Here is a 17,594-nt window from a genome sequence, read left to right on the forward strand (position 1 = left end):
TTCATGACAGAGACACTATCCTGCGGGAGGCGAGGGCCAAAGGCTCTCTGTTATTTGAAAATCACAAGATCATGATCTTCCCCGACTACACCAAGATGGTGCAACAACAGAGACACTCTTTCCTGGCCGCCAAGGCAAAACTTCGGGGCCTGAAGATTCAGTACTCCTTACTCTATCCGGCCCGACTACGAGTGGTCTTTCAGTCCAGGACTCACTTTTTCGAGACGCCAGAAGATGTTTTCAGATGGACTGATGAGACGGTGAGGGTCAGGCCGCATGCCCAGCCGGGCCTTGATCCAGGACACACGAGCGACTCATCGCAAACCCAGAGTGATCAACACGCCCGAAGCCAAAGGAGTAGGAAGTCCAGATCTCGGCGACGCAATGTCTCCAACACTGAGCTTAGGACTGCTGCGCCCGCTGATTCGGACCTCTCAGGTGGAAGTGGCTGAGGGGCAATGGGTGGTCTTGCCCGCCTACGGATACCAGCTGCTCCGGCTGGGGAGATTGGTCCTCCTGTACTTCGCTTTGCGGACGACTACACACTGAGTAAACTGTCCCGCTTAGCTGGATGTTCCACCGAATGTTAAGACTATGGGAAGGGTTCGGGGTGCTCCGATACAGGGGCTACCTGCCTCCTACATGGTTGGGAGTGGTTAGGGGTAAGGGGGGAAGCTTTAGCTTAGTGGGTGTTCGGGATCCATTGGTATGGTAGGCTTTGGGCACTCTGTTTTGGGCCCGAGGCCGCCCGTACCGCGACAGATACTTCAGTGTTCTATGAGGTATGGGGGGGGGGGAGGGGACAGTTGGGGGACTTGGTTGGGGGTCAGGTTGGGACAGGGGTTGGGGTTGGCGGGAGGTTGGGATGGCTGGGTGGGGTTGGTGGCGGGGGTGGGGGGGAAGGACGGTGGGGGGGGGCGGGAGGGGGTGGAACAGTGTCCACGTTACTTAGGCAACTATATTGTATGTGTATGTGGCTCCAGGAATCCAGGACTCTTCATTTCCTCCCCATAGACAATGGTTGATGCCTAACGGTCAGGCCTCCCAAGGGCAACGATACGAGTGGTGAGCTGGAATGTCCGGGGGATGCTGGATAAAATAAAGCGGGGGCGGTGTTGCAGCTGGGGAAGAGGGAAGGGGCGGATATTCTCCTCCTACAGGAGACGCATCTTCAAGGCACCAAGACCCTCAGTTTGCAAAGATATGGCTATCAACAAGTGTTTCATGCGGGCTTTGCGAGGGGGTCCCGGGGATGGCGGTCCTGATACACCGCAGGCTCTCCTATGTACACGAGACGCACTGGGTCGATGCTCATGGTAGATATGTGTTTGTTAAAGGAATGGTTGGAGATGAGCCGATGGTCTTTGGTAGTGTGTATGCTCCGCCCCCGTTGCAAGATGCACTCATCGAGAAGCTGTTCGAGGTGTGGGCTGATATCCCGGATGTACTGGCGATTGTGGGGGGAGACTGGAATGATGTGATGGATGGACGGATAGACCGTTATAGGCCCGGTAGGGAACCCTAGACCACGGCGCCGATGAGGCTTCATGGCCTAGCGCAGGGCATGGGTTGGATTGACACATGGCGCTACCAGCATGCCTTGAGCCGAGAATATTCTTATGTGTCGGCTGTGCACAAGTCCTTCTCCAGACTAGATTACCTGTTCGTGCCCCTCTCCTGGCTGGCGAGGGTCGCTTCCTCGGCTGTTCTCCCTCGCGGCATCTCGGACCACTCCCCCGTGTCCTTGGATCTGCTATTGGACAAGAGGCGACAGCCCTTCCGATTGCGCCAGTCTGCGTGGCACCTGCAGCAAGATGGCTATCCTTCACATTTGCGCGAATCCATTTCCAATTATTGGGCTGAGAACGACGGGCCGGAAGTGGATGCCACCACCCAGTGGGAGGCGATGAAGCCAGTGCTCAGGGGGGTGGACATTGCTTGGTGTGCAGAGGCCCGCAGGACCCGTCTGAGAGAGGTGGATGAGGCTGCGAGGCGGGTTCAGGACCTGGAGAGAGACTGCACCATGGGTGACATGGATGAGGCTGTGGGACCTCTCCTGCTGGCACAGCAGTCGTATTCATCCCTGCTACTCAATGAGGCACGCCAGCTTTGGCTGGCCACACAGAGCAGAATTTATCAGTGGGGGGATAAATCCAGCACCATGCTTTACAGGCTCTGCCAACACGCATTCCGGCCTCAGACCCTGCCGGGCATTCGAGATGAGCAGGGAAACCAGTTGGCGGCCCCTGAGGACATAGCGGCCAGTTTTGCACGGTATTATGCGGATCTGTATGCTCCCCGAGAGGCCCTCCCTGCGGAGGAAGTCGATAAATTCTTGGCGGACCTCCCGCCGCGCGCGCTCCCAGATGAGGCCAGAGATCAGCTGGACCTTCCCCTCTCACTGGAGGAACTAGGCACGGCACTTGGGGAATTGAACTCTGGTAAAGCCCCGGGACTGAACGGGTTCCCGTGTGAATTTATGAAAACTTTTCACCTCCAGCTGGAGGGACGCTATAGGTTGGCACTGGAAGCAGCCAGAGAGGGTGGTCGCCTCCCAGCGGACTGGCGACATGCAGAAATTGTTGTTTTCTGTAAGCCCAGGAGGCCCCCGGAACATCATTCCTCATACAGGCCGATTTCCCTTCTAAATTTTGAGGCGAAGATATTGGCCAAGGCCTTGGCCAACCGTCTCATCCCATATATCACTGATCTGGTGCACCCTGATCAGGCAGGGTTCATGCCCCATAGGGCAACACGACACAACATTCGCCGTGCACAGGTGGTGGTGGAGACGGCCCGGGCCGCTAAGATCCCAACGGCGCTCCTCCTGGCCGATATTGATCGGGCATTTGACTCTCTCAGTTGGGTGTACCTTAGGGCGCTGTTGTCCCGCCTCAATCTCGGGCCAGTTTTTCTCTCGTACCTGAGCCTGCTTTATACGGACCTGACCGCGTCGGTGAGAGTGGCGGGAGCGGCGTCCAAACCCTTTCCTATCGGACGGGGCACCAGGCAGGGTTGCCCTCTCTCACCCTATCTATTCGCACTGGCCATGGAACCTCTGGCTGCGTGAGTGAGGATGGACGCACAACTTTGGGGGCTGGAATGGGAAATGGGCCCCTCCGACCGCATTGCGCTGTACGCCGATGATGTCCTATTCTTCCTCACGGCCCTTAATAGGTCCGGACCCAGAGTCCTGGAGATAATGAGAATTTTCGGGGAAGTCACAGGATTGCATCTGAATGTGCAGAAATCTAAGCTGTGGGTGCTGGGCGACGGCGAGGAGCTGGGCGCTTGGGCCTCGACGCTGCAGAGCGCGGCGGGTGGACTCAAGTACCTGGGCGTCTTTATTACGGATGCTCCGGATGTGGCATGGGAGCGCAATGTGGTGCCCGTATGGGACAGAGTTCGTTCGGACATGAGAACTTGGTCCAGAATGCCGCTGAATATTTATGGCCGCTCGGCGATCTTTAAAATGGTGGCCCTGCCGCGCCTTCTGTACCAGCTGCAGAACCACCCATACCCTATAGCACCGCAGTGGTTTCGTCAAGTAAACGCTGCACTGAGTCAGTTCCTTTGGGCCGGGGGAGTGGCCAGAGTGGCTCTCCACACTTGCTTCCTTTCTACGTACTGCGGGGGCCTGGCCACCTCAGACATTTTATCTTACTATCAGGCGGCGCACCTGCTGGTGCTTAACGACTGGTGGTATGGGGATCGGGGTGACCCGACCTACCCCCTGGAATGGTACTTGATGGACCCAGACACAATACATACCATTCTTTACTCGGCGGCTATCAGGAAACGGCTCCCCATGGTCACTCAGGTGGTCTTCCGGGTGTGGCGCTCAGCTTTGCGCCGCATGGGGTGGTGGTACAAATTGACGAGGGAGACCCCGCTGTGGCAAAACAGACGTCTCCCGGCGCTGGCGTCCCTACATGGCTTCAAGGGCTGGGACGATATTGGTATCTCTACGCTCGGCCACGTCATGAGGGGCACCACCCTTAAGTCTTTCCAGATGTTGAGGGAGGAATATGCCATGCCCAAGACCCAATTCTTTAAATATCTGCAGTTGCGTCATGCATTATCTCCCTCGCTGGTGGGTTTAGAGTCTCTGCCCGAGTTTAGCCCCCTGGAGGCCAAGGTGTTTATGGGGGAATTGGAGGAAAAGAAAATTTCCAATATATACCAGACCCTGGTCACACACTGCTCCTCCTCCCTGGATGGTCTGCGTGCTGCATGGGAGAGGGATGTTGGAGCTCTCGAAGAGGAGGACTGGAGGGAGGCCCTGGAGGCCCCTAGGGGGGGCTGCCATTGCGATGCGTCTTCGCTTTATTCAGTTTAAATACTTACATAGGGCCTATTTTACCAGAGAGCGGCTGTGGAAAGCAGGTCTGATTGCCTCCCCTGAGTGCTTGAGGTGTGAACGGGACGTTGGGACGTTTGTCCACACTGTGTGGTCGTGTGCGAACCTGGCAAGATGCTGGATGGGTGTCTGGGACTGCTTGGCTGAGGTTCTGGGCTGGGACCTTTCCCGATCACCGCAACTCGGCTTGCTATATGTTATGGAACAGGTGGGAGGTAACATATACAAGCGTCACCTACTGGTCTTGGGCCTTACTGTGGCTAAGCGGGATATTGCCAAGGCCTGGAAGGACCCCAGGGCCCCTTTATTGGAAGTTTGGAGACGGGGGTTGGACTTTTGCATGGGGCTGGAGCGTCCGATCTTTGAGGCCAGGGGATGCCCTCGGAAACATTTTAGGATATGGAAAAGATGGGCGGACTACAGAGGACTGTGGCTGGAACCACCGATGGCCCAGGACACTGGAGAAGATCTTTAACTGCTGTACCCTGGGCGACAGGGAGCGCACTTGCTTTGTATTATCATGCTTTATGCCTTGAGAGTAGCGGACACTGTGTAGGGGACGGGGTAGGACCGGGGGGGGTGGTAGGGTGTTGGGGGTTGGGGGGGTTGGGTAATTAATCCAATATTGCTTGTACTGACTGCATATCCTTTTCATGCTTGAGCTCATTAGTCCTGCGTTGTGATGCGGGACGGTGTCCCTCCCTTTGTGTTTTGTCGGTACTTTAATAAAATTTGTTCTGAAAAAAAACATCTCAATAGTAGTAGACCTCTTGGTCCAAATGGCCTACCACCTGAAATGCAGATAGAAGATGGGAAGAGACAACACCTGGAAGAAATAGCCTTAAATATTATAGACGCCCCTCAGTATGAGGTGATGTTGGGAATGCCATGGTTCACTTCTGGCACCACAACCCTACCATAGACTGGAAAAGGAATGTGAGGAACACTGTATGCGAGAACCTAGGTCTCAAGCAGCAGCTCTGACTTACCCTTGTTGGGTTGCTATGGCAGCAGAGAAGGAAGTAGGATTACCAGCAGAGAATTCTTAGTTTTGGGATGTTATCAGCAAGACACAGGCAGAACAGCTCCTGCCTCACAGGATTTATGCCAGATTGATCTGATAGAGGGCACAAACATTCCAGCTTGTAGGGTGTATGCCTTGTCAGATCCTGAAACCCGACACCTCAGAGAATACCTTTATCATTTTTGGGAAATTGTTTCATTGGGCCCTCTTGGTCTCCAGCAGCTTTTCTTTATAGCTAAAGCTAGTGGCGAGTTGAGAGCGTGTTGTGATGATAGAATGTTGAAGAAAAACACTGTTCGTAACAGATACCCGTTTCACTTATTACAGTTTTGTTGGATCAGGTGCGGGAAGCCACTATTTACACCAGATTAGACTTAGACTTAGACTGTCTCCCATACCATCCTTCTAACCACTCTTCAATCTTATGGTATAATTGGCCTTGCACTCAAGTGGCTATCTAGCTTCCTACTGCAAAGGACTTTCCAAGTTTTCTCTTCTACTTCTAGTTCCAAAGTCCATGTTTCTCAGCATGGAGTCCCTCAGGGCTCCATATTGAGCCCTCTGCTTTTCAATATTTATGTAAGTCCATTGGCTAGAATAGCAGAGCAAGCTGGGCTCACGGTAAATTCTTATGCCGATGATACCCAGATTATTTTTTCACTTTCGTCCCAAACTAAGCACAATACTTTGGGGCTCTGCGCGAGGCTAACAAATATTGCCGATTGGATGCATACCAATAAACTTAAACTAAATGGCGGTAAAACCGAACTACTTCTTTTCGGTAACAACAAATCCCTCTGGGGCCCTCAACACTGGCCATCCAAGATGGGATCCATCCCGGTTCCTGTGCAATCGGCTCGCAACCTGGGCTTCTTTATCGATGACCAGCTGACAATGAGGCAACAAGCAGTCAAAGTAGCTTCCACCTGCTTTGTCATCTTAAAATGGCTGAGTAAAATCCTATGGATGCTACCTCTGCCCACCCAGAAAACTGTAGTCCACGCTCTTATATCATCAAAATTGGACTATGGGAATGTGTTATATCTGGGTGCAAGCAAGGAAGTATTACATAGGTTACAGACTGTTCAAAACGCTGCTGCCGGACTGCTTTGTAAACTCCCTGCCAGAACTCCCATCTCAGCCTCATTGCGTGATCTTCACTGGCTTTGGATCAACAACCGTGCCAAATTCAAAGCATTATGCTATATGCACAAGATTAATTCTGGCAAAGCTCCTCATTACCTAAAGGCCTTGGTACATCATTATTGCCCCTCCCGCCTACTTCGATCGTCTAATCAGTGCCAATTTAAAATTCCTAGGATTAGACCAGTGAGAATGGGTGAAAATTCCTTTTCTTGTTTGGCCCCTTCACTTTGGAACTCTCTTCCCTATTACTTACGCACTCAACAATACTACCTCAAATTTCGTAAAGATGTAAAAACTTGGCTGTTTAATCAATAATTCCTTGCTTTTCTTCAGTTCTTTAGTTCTTTTGCGTTCCCTAGCGCCGGGAAACCTACGGGTGGCTGTTGCGCTGTATAAATGCCATAACTCTTTGTGGGCACAGTGAAGCAGACCCTTACCTGCAGGGGGTCCCGTGGACATCACCTCATCCACACGCTTTCCCCCGCCGCCGCTGCTCACATCGCGGCCGCCCAGGGGGGCGAGCTAACAGGACTACAGGACTACAACTCCCAGCCTCCCCTCACTGCCTGCGCTGACCGGCCGCATCACTCAGCAGCGCCCGGAGGCGCATAAGAGACAGCCGCCCCAGCGGCCGAGTGGGGGCCATAACTCTTTGGGGGCACAGCGAAGCAGACCCTTACCTGCAGGGGGTCCCGTGGACATCACCTCATCCACACGCTTTCCCCCGCCGCCGCAGCTGACATCGCGGCCGCCGAGGGGGGCGAGCTAACAGGACTACAGGACGCTGACCGGCCGCATCACTCACCAGCGCCCGGAGGCGCATAAGAGACAGCCGCCCTTCCCGCCTCGCGGGACGCGCGCGGGTGTCGCCGGGTTGAGCCCGGGCAGAGGGCGGGCGGTCTGTGGTCGTCAGGGGTTGAAGGAGGTCGGGTCGGGTGACCCCCCCTAACGTCCAAACAGCGCAATGGGCAAAAGGAAAAAGGTATGTGCCATTGATGATATGGGGACTAAAGCTAAACATCCTAGAAAGTCTGAGTCGATAATTTCCTATTTAACATCTGCTGTGGGGGTCCTGTCAAAAGAGATCGCTAATGCCGAAAAAGAACTGGGCCGTAACTCTACAGAATCAACTGACCCCACACAAGAGCCTTTGACAAGCAACAACCCGGTGATTCCTTTGGAGCCTAACGTCGTGATTACCACCCGGGGAGCGCTTCCCACCCCTATAATTCCTTCAACCACCCAGCACATTTCCCCTGAAACATCAGCGACTATACCGGCTGCTGTAACATACAAGCCCCTCCTGAAATATAGGCGCAAGAACACAAACATGATGGGTAGAAGAAAGTTATCAAGGACTAAGACACTTGGAATAGAACCTGCCCTTAAAGATTTAATTGGAAAAATGGTGGAGGACTTAATTATCTCTCATTTGGAACCAGCCCTAGTGTCCATAGCCAAAGACATTGTTGATACTTTGAATACATGTGTGTCTGGGCTTTTGAGAAAATGTGAAAATATCGATGATATACTTAAGCAATATAGGGGGACATTGGGGGGTGGTATTCAGCCAGCAGTATCTGTTGAGACCTTAGATCCTCAGCCAATCCCCTGGTCTGATCATCACATAGTGCCGATAGCTATTCAACTAGAAAAGGCGGAGTTATATAACCAAAGTTCTCAGCGCTTCAAGCGTAGAAGCTGGAAAAATTTCTCCATAGATGCTTTCTCTCACATAATCCAGGCCACCGGCCTCCCAAAAGGAAATGACAGTGAGACTGTATATGCTCAGCTACAAAACAATATCGCTAAAGCACTGGATACGACCGCCCCCAACCGCACTATTACCAATGCTACTAGAACCAAAAAATCTGCCCCTTGGTACAGTCAAGAGCTCCAGATTGCTAAAACAGCATGCAAAAAACTCGAAAGAGATTGGCGTGTAAATTTCTGTCCAGAAACAAAAATCAGATATAAAACAGCTCAAAAAAACTATTATAAACTGGTGCGAGCGTCCAAAGCCTCCTATTATAACACACGCATTGTGGAAGCGGAGAATTCCTCTAAAGAGCTATTTCAAATCTATAAAGAGATCTCCACAGTCGAGTCCAACCCTACCTCTCAGAAAGACTCAGTGGATACCTGCAATAAAATTGCAAAATACTTTTCTGACAAAATCACCAACATATACGCTAATTTTTCTGGCAATATAAAATCTGGCATTGATTTTTCAGAGAATGTAGATCACATCAACACGTCTATACACCTATGTGCCTTCTCTGTACCTCCAACTGAAATCTTGGAAAAAATTTGTAAAGGGATTAAATCTGGATCACCCCGTGACCCCGCACCTCCGAAAGTATTAAATGCTAGCCTCCCGGTCCTGGAGCCACACTTTAGACTTATGTTGGAAACATCTTTCTCCACAGCCATCCTTCCTGCTGACTGGAAACAAGCCATAGTGTTTCCCATAAAGAAAAAACCAAATTTAAGTCAGGACATACTGGAGAATCTTCGCCCAATTTCCCTACTCCCCTACCTTGCCAAGTTGGCCGAGAAAGTGGTCAACGCCCAACTAATGACCCATCTCGAAACCCAAAATATCTTCCACCCATCACAATCGGGTTTCAGAACAGGTTACTCCACAGAGACGGCTCTTTTAAGAGCTATTGAAACTCTGCGGGAGGGAGCTGATAAAGGCAAAACTATGGCCTTGATCATGCTGGACCTCAGTGCCGCGTTTGACACTGTAGCTCACTCCATACTGCTACAGTGTCTAAACAGAGCGGGAGTCACTAAAAAGGCTCTATGCTGGCTGAAGGCTTTTTTAACAAATAGAAGCTTTCAGGTCCAAAGAGGGATCTATCTCTCTGAAAGTTTGATCTTAGAACAGGGGGTACCTCAGGGCTCGGCCCTGAGTCCCACCCTGTTCAATTTATATATGTCCCCTTTGGCAGAGGTGATCCAATCGTTCGGCGTAGAGCTTGTCTCTTACGCCGACGACACTCAACTCTTGATCTCCCTATCTCAATCCCCCTCCTCTGAGGCAGATAACTTCAACTCATGTATGTGCAAGGTGGCTACATGGATGAATGAGCATTGCCTCAAATTAAACGGAACAAAAATAGAGGTACTCGTCATAGGTGGGAACAACACCAACTGGACCAAGGATTGGTGGCCCTCATGTCTGGGATCATTACCCACCCCCAGTCAGGAGGCCAAGAACTTGGGCGTCTGGATTGACACCAAACTTTCATTTGACAGTCATGTCAAAAAAACAGTTGGAAAATGCTTCGGAGTGATGAAGACACTCCGTCGCACCCTGGATCTTCTTCCCCTGAGTTCCAGGCGTACCATGACGCAGGCCCTCATCACATCTCGAATTGACTATGGGAATGTGCTTCTTTTGGGAACCTCAGAAAAAAACATCAGGAAGTTACAGGTCCTACAAAATTCAGCAGCACGCCTTGTGCTACGACTTCCGCGAAGAGCTCCTTCCAAACCTTCCTTGGATGCTCTACATTGGTTGCCCATAAAAAAGAGAATAATATTCAAGGCCCTTCTCTGGTGCCACAGAATTGTTCACCACAGAGCTCCCTCCTATCTGTCTGACTTAGCCTCACCCTATGAACCTTCCAGATCCCTTCGCTCGAAGGGAACAGGTTTGCTTAAGATCATGCGCCCAAAAAAAGCCAGACTTGGAGGTAGATCCTTTCGCATTCTCGCAGCCAAGGAATGGAATACCCTTCCTATGAATATCAGACAGGAAAAAAGTGAAACATTCTTTAGGAAACATCTAAAAACTTATCTTTTCACCACTTAAACTGTCTGATGCTCTGCTCCATCCAAGTAACACTCTTCTCCATAGCGCGGGGACACGTCGAGAGACGTCACCAGGCGCTCTATAAGCTCCTATAATAATAATAATAATACTAGCCAGATAACCGTTGATACACAGAAAACAAGTTCTAGTTTAGGGGGCCCCCAAAGACAGATAGGAGCACACCTGGTGGGGACGGTGGTGGGGGACCCCTCGTCTAGTGCAAACATGGGGCTTAGCCAGTCATCGACTGTGAGTAAGGGTCGACAGCACTGGCAGGGTCACAATCTGGAATTGCCTCCAGAGGCAGCCCCATTGGTAGCCGTGTTCACCGGGGTACCTCCAATTAGGGGCGACACTACTGAAACCACCACTGATCTAATGATTAAAGCTAGACAGTGGTGCCATCAGTTTAGCTCAGGCGGTGAGGAAGTTGTTTGTGCACTCACCACAGCAAGGAGGGTTCATTGGGTAGGGCACTGCCCCAAAAGTATCCCCGGAGACTGTGTAGTGGTAAATTTTAGTAATAGGTATATCGCTGAAAAGTTATTTTGGGATGGTTCTAACATTGACAATAAGGGGAGCCGACCTCTTCCTCTGGGGTTTTTCTATCCGCCAGTCGGTGTCCACAGTTGCCGTCAACAATTGAATCAGCAACATACACGATATAACCCATGTTCCACTCACAAACCTTCAACATCTTATCAGACAAGGATACGTGGGCAGGGGAGCTCTACACACGTGCATCCAAGGGGAAGGGAGACCATTGTCCCACCAAGACCAATAGCAACGTTCATACAACCCCCAGTATCTTATCAAACAATGATGAGTGGTCAGGGGAGTCCCACACAAGTGCGCCCTAGGGGAGGGGAGACTACTACTCCATCAAGACCAATAGCCACACTCATACAACCAGATCCCCTAGTACATCTTTCTCATAGGGATGACGTAGAGCTACATAATCGTTTTTCACTCCTCTCGCAGATGGATCAAAATGATTGACTGGGAGATGAACTAATGGAGCCTGGAAGTGGGAACACTGACGTAACTGATACAATACATAATCAGGTTCGCACATGCAAAATGATAAGTTGGAATGTAGCGGGAATCAGATCAAAAAGCACAGATCCCATCTGGTTAAAATGTTTAAGACAGTTTGATATCCTGGCTTTCCAGTAAACCTGGGATGTGGACTCGGGTTTTATCTTAGACTAGCAGCCCGTCCCGGCGTTGTCCGGGTATGAATTGCTGCCGGCCAGTAGTATATTGTTTTGTAGGATTTCGTTTTGATAGCATTTCTTATCTGTGACAGGCCTGTGAAACGCTCCGATTCACACAGCACTGCTGATGCACTTAAGAGTGCGCGTTCAGTAGTGTGTGAACTCAAGTTTCCCTACTTTATTTTTCCTTGCAATATTATATAGCGCGAACACGACAACATGGCATGAGCACAATTTACATTACAGAAGAACACATTCATTTGTGGTAGGCACGGGGAGACAAAGCGATTTGCCTGGAATCACAGGATGTTGAGCTGATGCCGAGATTCGAACGTAGCTCCCCAGCTCTAAAGTTCCCAATTCTAGAACTTGTGGCGGGAGGTGTGTCTAAAAGTGTATGTCGGTGCTGGCCATCAATGAGAGAGACCTGTGCATTTTTCAAATCGGTTTTGAAAAAATATGAGTATATTGCTGGAGATGTGGGCCGACGTGCCACCAATGTACTTACCAGGGGAGGGTAAACACCCATTATTCCGCAACTTTCTTTCTCATATCGTGTGCTGCGGGTGAGTGCTGGGGGCGTGGGCGTGTGCGGGACGCGGGATTACGGGAAAAAAAGCCAGCGTTGTGCCCAAAATGTCATTGTTTTTTCTTGCCAGGTTCTGTACATTCCAGCTCCAGGTGTCCACCCTGCTCCCTTTAAATACCCCTGCACCCCATAATCATAACCCACCCTTATTCCTTAAAATACCCCAACACCCTTAAACACTAACCCCTCTTAACCCTATAAATATACACTGTACCCCAAAACCCAAACCTATCCCTAAACCCTAAAAATACCCCTGTACCCCAAAACCCGAATCTAGCCCTGAACCCTAAAAATACCCCTGTGCCCCAAACCCCAAACCTACCCCATAACCCTAAAATACCCCTGTACCCCAAAACCCAAGCCTAGCCCTAAACCTTTAAAATACCCCTGTACCTCAAACCCCAAACCTACCCCTGAACCCTAAAAATACCCCTGTACCCCAAAACCCAAATCTAGCCCTGAACCATACAAATAACCCTGTACCCCAAAACCTAAACCTACCCCTGAACCCTAAAATACCCCTGTACCCCAAATCCCAAACCTAGCCCTGAACCCTAAAAATACCCCTGCACCACAAAACCCAAACCTAGCCCTGAACCCTTAAAATACCCCTGTACCCCAAAAGCCAAACCTACCCCTGAACCCTAAAAATACCCCTATACCCCAAAACCCATACCTATCTTTAAACCCTAAAACTACCCTTGTACCCCATAACCCAAAACTATATCTGAATCCTTAAAATACCATGTTATGTTATGTTACAAACTTTTGTATTGCGCGCAGCTGCCCCAGCTAAGGGGCGTCCTGGCGCATGGCAGATAAAAATGCAACACCACAGGGAACACAACAAAAAGAAAAGAGAAATGATTTATTAAAACAGAAAAGTTTTTAGAGCTTTGCGAAAGACTAAAAGATCATCTAGCAGCCGCATTTCTACTGGAAGAGAATTCCAAAGCTCGGCCGCTCTGACCCGAAAAGAACGGCCACCAACCCGACACAGCCTGTATCAGGGGATCACAGTGAGTGCTTGGCCCAAAGATCTCAGGGGGCGGGTAGGCACATACCAGGACAGAAGGTCCGCAAGAATTTGAGGACCTCCCCCCCTCAAAATCTTGAACGCCACACACAGCACTTTAAACTGGATTCTTGCCCTGATAGGCAACCAATGCAGTGTTCTCAGTGTGCCGGAGACGGAGCATGTACGGGGTAGGCCAACAATACCTCTCGCCGCAGCGTTCTGGACGCGTTGGAGGCGGGTAATCTCAGCCAGATTGGACCCTACCAGAAGAGAGCTGGCATAGTCCAGGTGCGATAACACAGTAGCCTGGACTATCAGCTGCCTGGTGCGATGGTCAAAAAACTTCAAAACAGGACGTAACGACCGTAGGATACCAAAGCAACAGGCCGCAGTTTTCTTCGTGTGGCCGACAAAGCTAAGGGCAGGGTCCATCCATACTCCTAGGTTTTTTAATTCCGTGACCGGAAGGGGGGCCGGCCCCATCTCCGTAGGCCACCACCTGTCCCCCCATATTTCCGGCCTCTTACCGACGATCATGATCTCTGTTTTCTTTGCGTTGAGCTGGAGACAGTTGTCCTTCATCCAGCTCGCCACCGCCCTGAGTGCACTCTGAAACCTGGGGGCATCCTGGTCCGCGTCCCCGCTGATCGTAACCGCTAGCTGAGTGTCGTCAGCATATGAGACCATGGTCATGTCCCATTGCTTGACGACCTCAGCCAGCGGTCTCACGTATAGATTAAACAACGTGGGACTCAGCGAGGAGCCTTGCGGCACCCCCTGTTTCAAAGGATGGAATTGGGACTGGAACGGTGGCACAGCAACGCTAAAGAAACGATCGTCTAGGAAAGACCGGAACCACTGGAGGGCAGGACCACCCAGCCCAATCTCCTCCAGGCGATGCAACAGGATGGGATGCGAGACAGTATCAAACGCGGCGCTCAGATCTAATAAGAGGAGCGCCGCAGTCTGTCCCGCATCCATCACTGAGCGAAGATGTTCAGCCATGGAGAGAAGGGCAGTCTCCGTGCTGTGACCAGCACGGAACCCATTCTGGGTGGGATCCAAGATGTTAGCATGGATAAGGTGGGCCGAAAGAACTTTGTTGACATGGGCCTCCAACACTTTAGTTGGCCACGGAAGCAAGGAGATAGGCCGATAGTTTTCAGGTTTATCTGGATCCAGGGACGGCTTCTTTAAGATGGGAGAAACCACCGCCCGCTTCCAGCTGGCGGGTACCGTGCTTGTCTCCAACGAGATGTTAATCAAGGAGTGTACTACGGCCCGTCCCACAAACGACTGATCTCTAAAAAGAGTTGCTGTAAGCGGATCAGCGGGGGACCCTGATTTGACCTGCAAAGCCAAGAGATCAAACCCCTCTGATGTTAACGGGGGCATCACGTGCAAGGTGGATTCTCCATAGATGTTGATCGGAGACTCAACTGGTGGCCCTGTACAAGGGAACGTCCTATAGATGTTTTGGACCTTTTCCAAGAAGTACAGAGCAAGAGCCTCACATTGAATGGTGGACCCAGTCGTCGTCGTACAGGCACGCTTTGCTAAGAGATCCTTCATCACTTTAAAGATGGTTTTGGAGGGGTTGGAGCTGTTGCCGAATTCAGCAGCATAATAAGCTGCCCGAGCTTGGCAAAACAGCCCCATGGTAAATTTTGACGGAGGCGAGATAAATAGCTTTTTTCCCGTTATCGTACGCCTTCCGCCAAGCCCTCTCCGCTCGCCTACAACTACCCTTGAGTGTACGTAAGGTGCCATCGTACCACGGACTAGAGTAAATGTAAATGTATGCGTGGTAAAAGCATATAAAATGTAATGCCATGCGTTATAATGGCATTGCGGAGTCATGGTACTTTCGCAATGAAAATATGCGGAGTGATGGTATGCGGAAAGAAAGTTGCGGAATATTGGGTGTTTACCCTGCCCCGGTAAGTACATTGGTGGCACGGCGGCCCACATCTCCAGCAACATACTCATATTTTTTCACCACCGATTTGAAAAATGCACAGGTCTCTCTCATTGATGGCCAGCACCGACATACACTTTTAGACACACCTCCCGCCACAAGTTCTAGAATTGCGAACTTTAGAGCTGGGGAGCTACGTTCGAATCTCGGCATCAGCTCAACATCTTGTGATTCCAGGCAAATCGCTTTGTCTCCCCGTTCCTACCACAAATGAATGTGTTCTTCTGTAATGTAAATTGTGCTCATGCCATGTTGTCGAGTTCGCGCTATATAATATTGCAAGGAAAAATAAAGTAGGGAAACTTGAGTTCACACACTACTGAACGCGCACTCTTAAGTGCATCAGCACTCAGCAGTGCACTGTGAATTGGAGCGTTTCACAGGCCTGTCACAGATAAGAAATGCTATCAAAACGAAATCCTACAAAACAATATACTACTGGCCGGTAGCAATTCATACCCGGACAACGTCGGGACGGGCTGCTAGTGGCTAATAAGAGAGCTGCTGGAAAACCAAAACGAAACTGCATAAAGAGATCCTGTAGAATATGTATATGTAGCATATTTCCAGTACTTATAGTGTGGTTAGTATTGACAATAGCCATTTCCTATCTAATGACCACAAACAAACAGAAGGACACTAGTGAACATGGAAAGGTAGCTAACATTAAGCAATACTACGTATTCTTGGAAGCACCAGATGAGACAGATTTACATCAAAATGTAAATAAAAATGATACAGATTTAAATGGTTTTGCAAAAGTGTTAGACCATGGAAGTTAGTGATTGTTATGTGTGTATGAAATTGCCATCTGTAGCAGGAGGAGTAACATATCATCATTTACCATTGACATATTTCATGTAGTATTTTAGCTAGTTTATTTTACAGAACTGGAAAATTAGAATATTATTATCTATACTACTATTATAAAGGAAGAACTTTGAACCTTTGAGGCGGGTAAACTCAGGAACCACAGCACCAATCACAACACCCAATACAGCATTGGAAAGGGCAGTTGCAGCAGAAGGACATAGGCTATGCAGACGCACACCATATACATTTAAAAGGTAAAAGAACCGTGCCAGCAAAGTAGTCCCTTGTGGGCGTGTCTGCATTGTGCTGTGGGTGTGTGCTGGGGGGCGTGGCGATCGCTAGGATCATTCCGTCACAAGTGTTGTTTTTTCTTCCCAGGTTCTATACATTCCTGCTCCCTTTAAATAGTAATTCAGTGGAGGTCCCATTCTCTTAGAACCACCCCAAGCACAGTTATGGGCAAAAATACAACTAAAAGGCCCTGCAAAGCATTATGGGATAAGATTAGCATCATGTTTAGCATTCATGAAAGTGTTTCCATATTTTTGAATTTTACTCATCAGGGACATCTTGGGACGACGAGGTAAACTGCAGCTTGATGTATAATATTTTAAATGCTATTGCATTTGCCTCATCAGGGACATCTAGGGACGGCGAGGTGAACTGCAGCTTGATGTATAATATTTTAAATGCTATTGCATTTGCCTCATCAGGGACATCTAGGGACGACGAGGTGAACTGCAGGTTGATGTGTAATATTTTAAATGCTGGTTGCATTTGCCTCATCAGGGACATCTAGGGACCACGAGGTGAACTGCAGTTTGATGTATAATATTTTAAATGCTATTGCATTTGCCTCATTGCGGACAACTGGGGACGATGAGGTGAACGGCAGCTCTTTGTAGAATCCATCCATACTAATATAATAAAGAGAGAGCCCAAACCTTTGAGGCGGGTAATCTCAGGAACCACAGCACCAATCACAACACCCAATACAGCGTTGGAAAGGGCAGTTGCAGCAGAAGGACATAGGCTATGCAGAAGCCCACCATATACATTTAAAAGATAAAAGAACCGTGCCAGCAAAGTAGTCCCTTGTGGGCGTGCTTGCATTGTGCTGTGGGCTTGTGCTGGGGGGCGTGACAAATGCTGGGGGCGTGTGGTATGTTCCGCCCTTCGGGCTTGACTGTTCCCATGAGGCACAGGGTCAATGCTGATTTGCATATGGCCATGTGTGAACTAGGGTGGTGTGGAGTGCAAAAAAAAGATGGATTTAGGCCCAGATCTCTGTACTGGGGTGAATGTATGACATTGTTCTGCATTCTATCCATCAACTGTTGTTTTTGCATTTGTCACCCCGAGTGTTATGGGTATGCTCAGACGTGAGTCCCATGCTCTCCACACCACTGGAATTAAGCGATCCTGGCTGAAGATGGCTGATAGCCAGAAATTGGTCCTAGGATGTTAGAGTCCTGTCCAGGAAAGACATGGTTTGGCAGGTCGGCCTGGAGTGTTCCCATGAGGTGGTATGGAGTGTAAAGAAAATAATGGAGTTAGTTTAAAGAAAATTATGGAGTTAGATCCAGATCTCTGTATTGGGCTGAATGTATGATACTGTTCTCCATT

Source organism: Lissotriton vulgaris, chromosome 1_2, assembly GCF_964263255.1.
Source record: "Lissotriton vulgaris chromosome 1_2, aLisVul1.2, whole genome shotgun sequence".
Taxonomy (NCBI): domain Eukaryota; kingdom Metazoa; phylum Chordata; class Amphibia; order Caudata; family Salamandridae; genus Lissotriton; species Lissotriton vulgaris.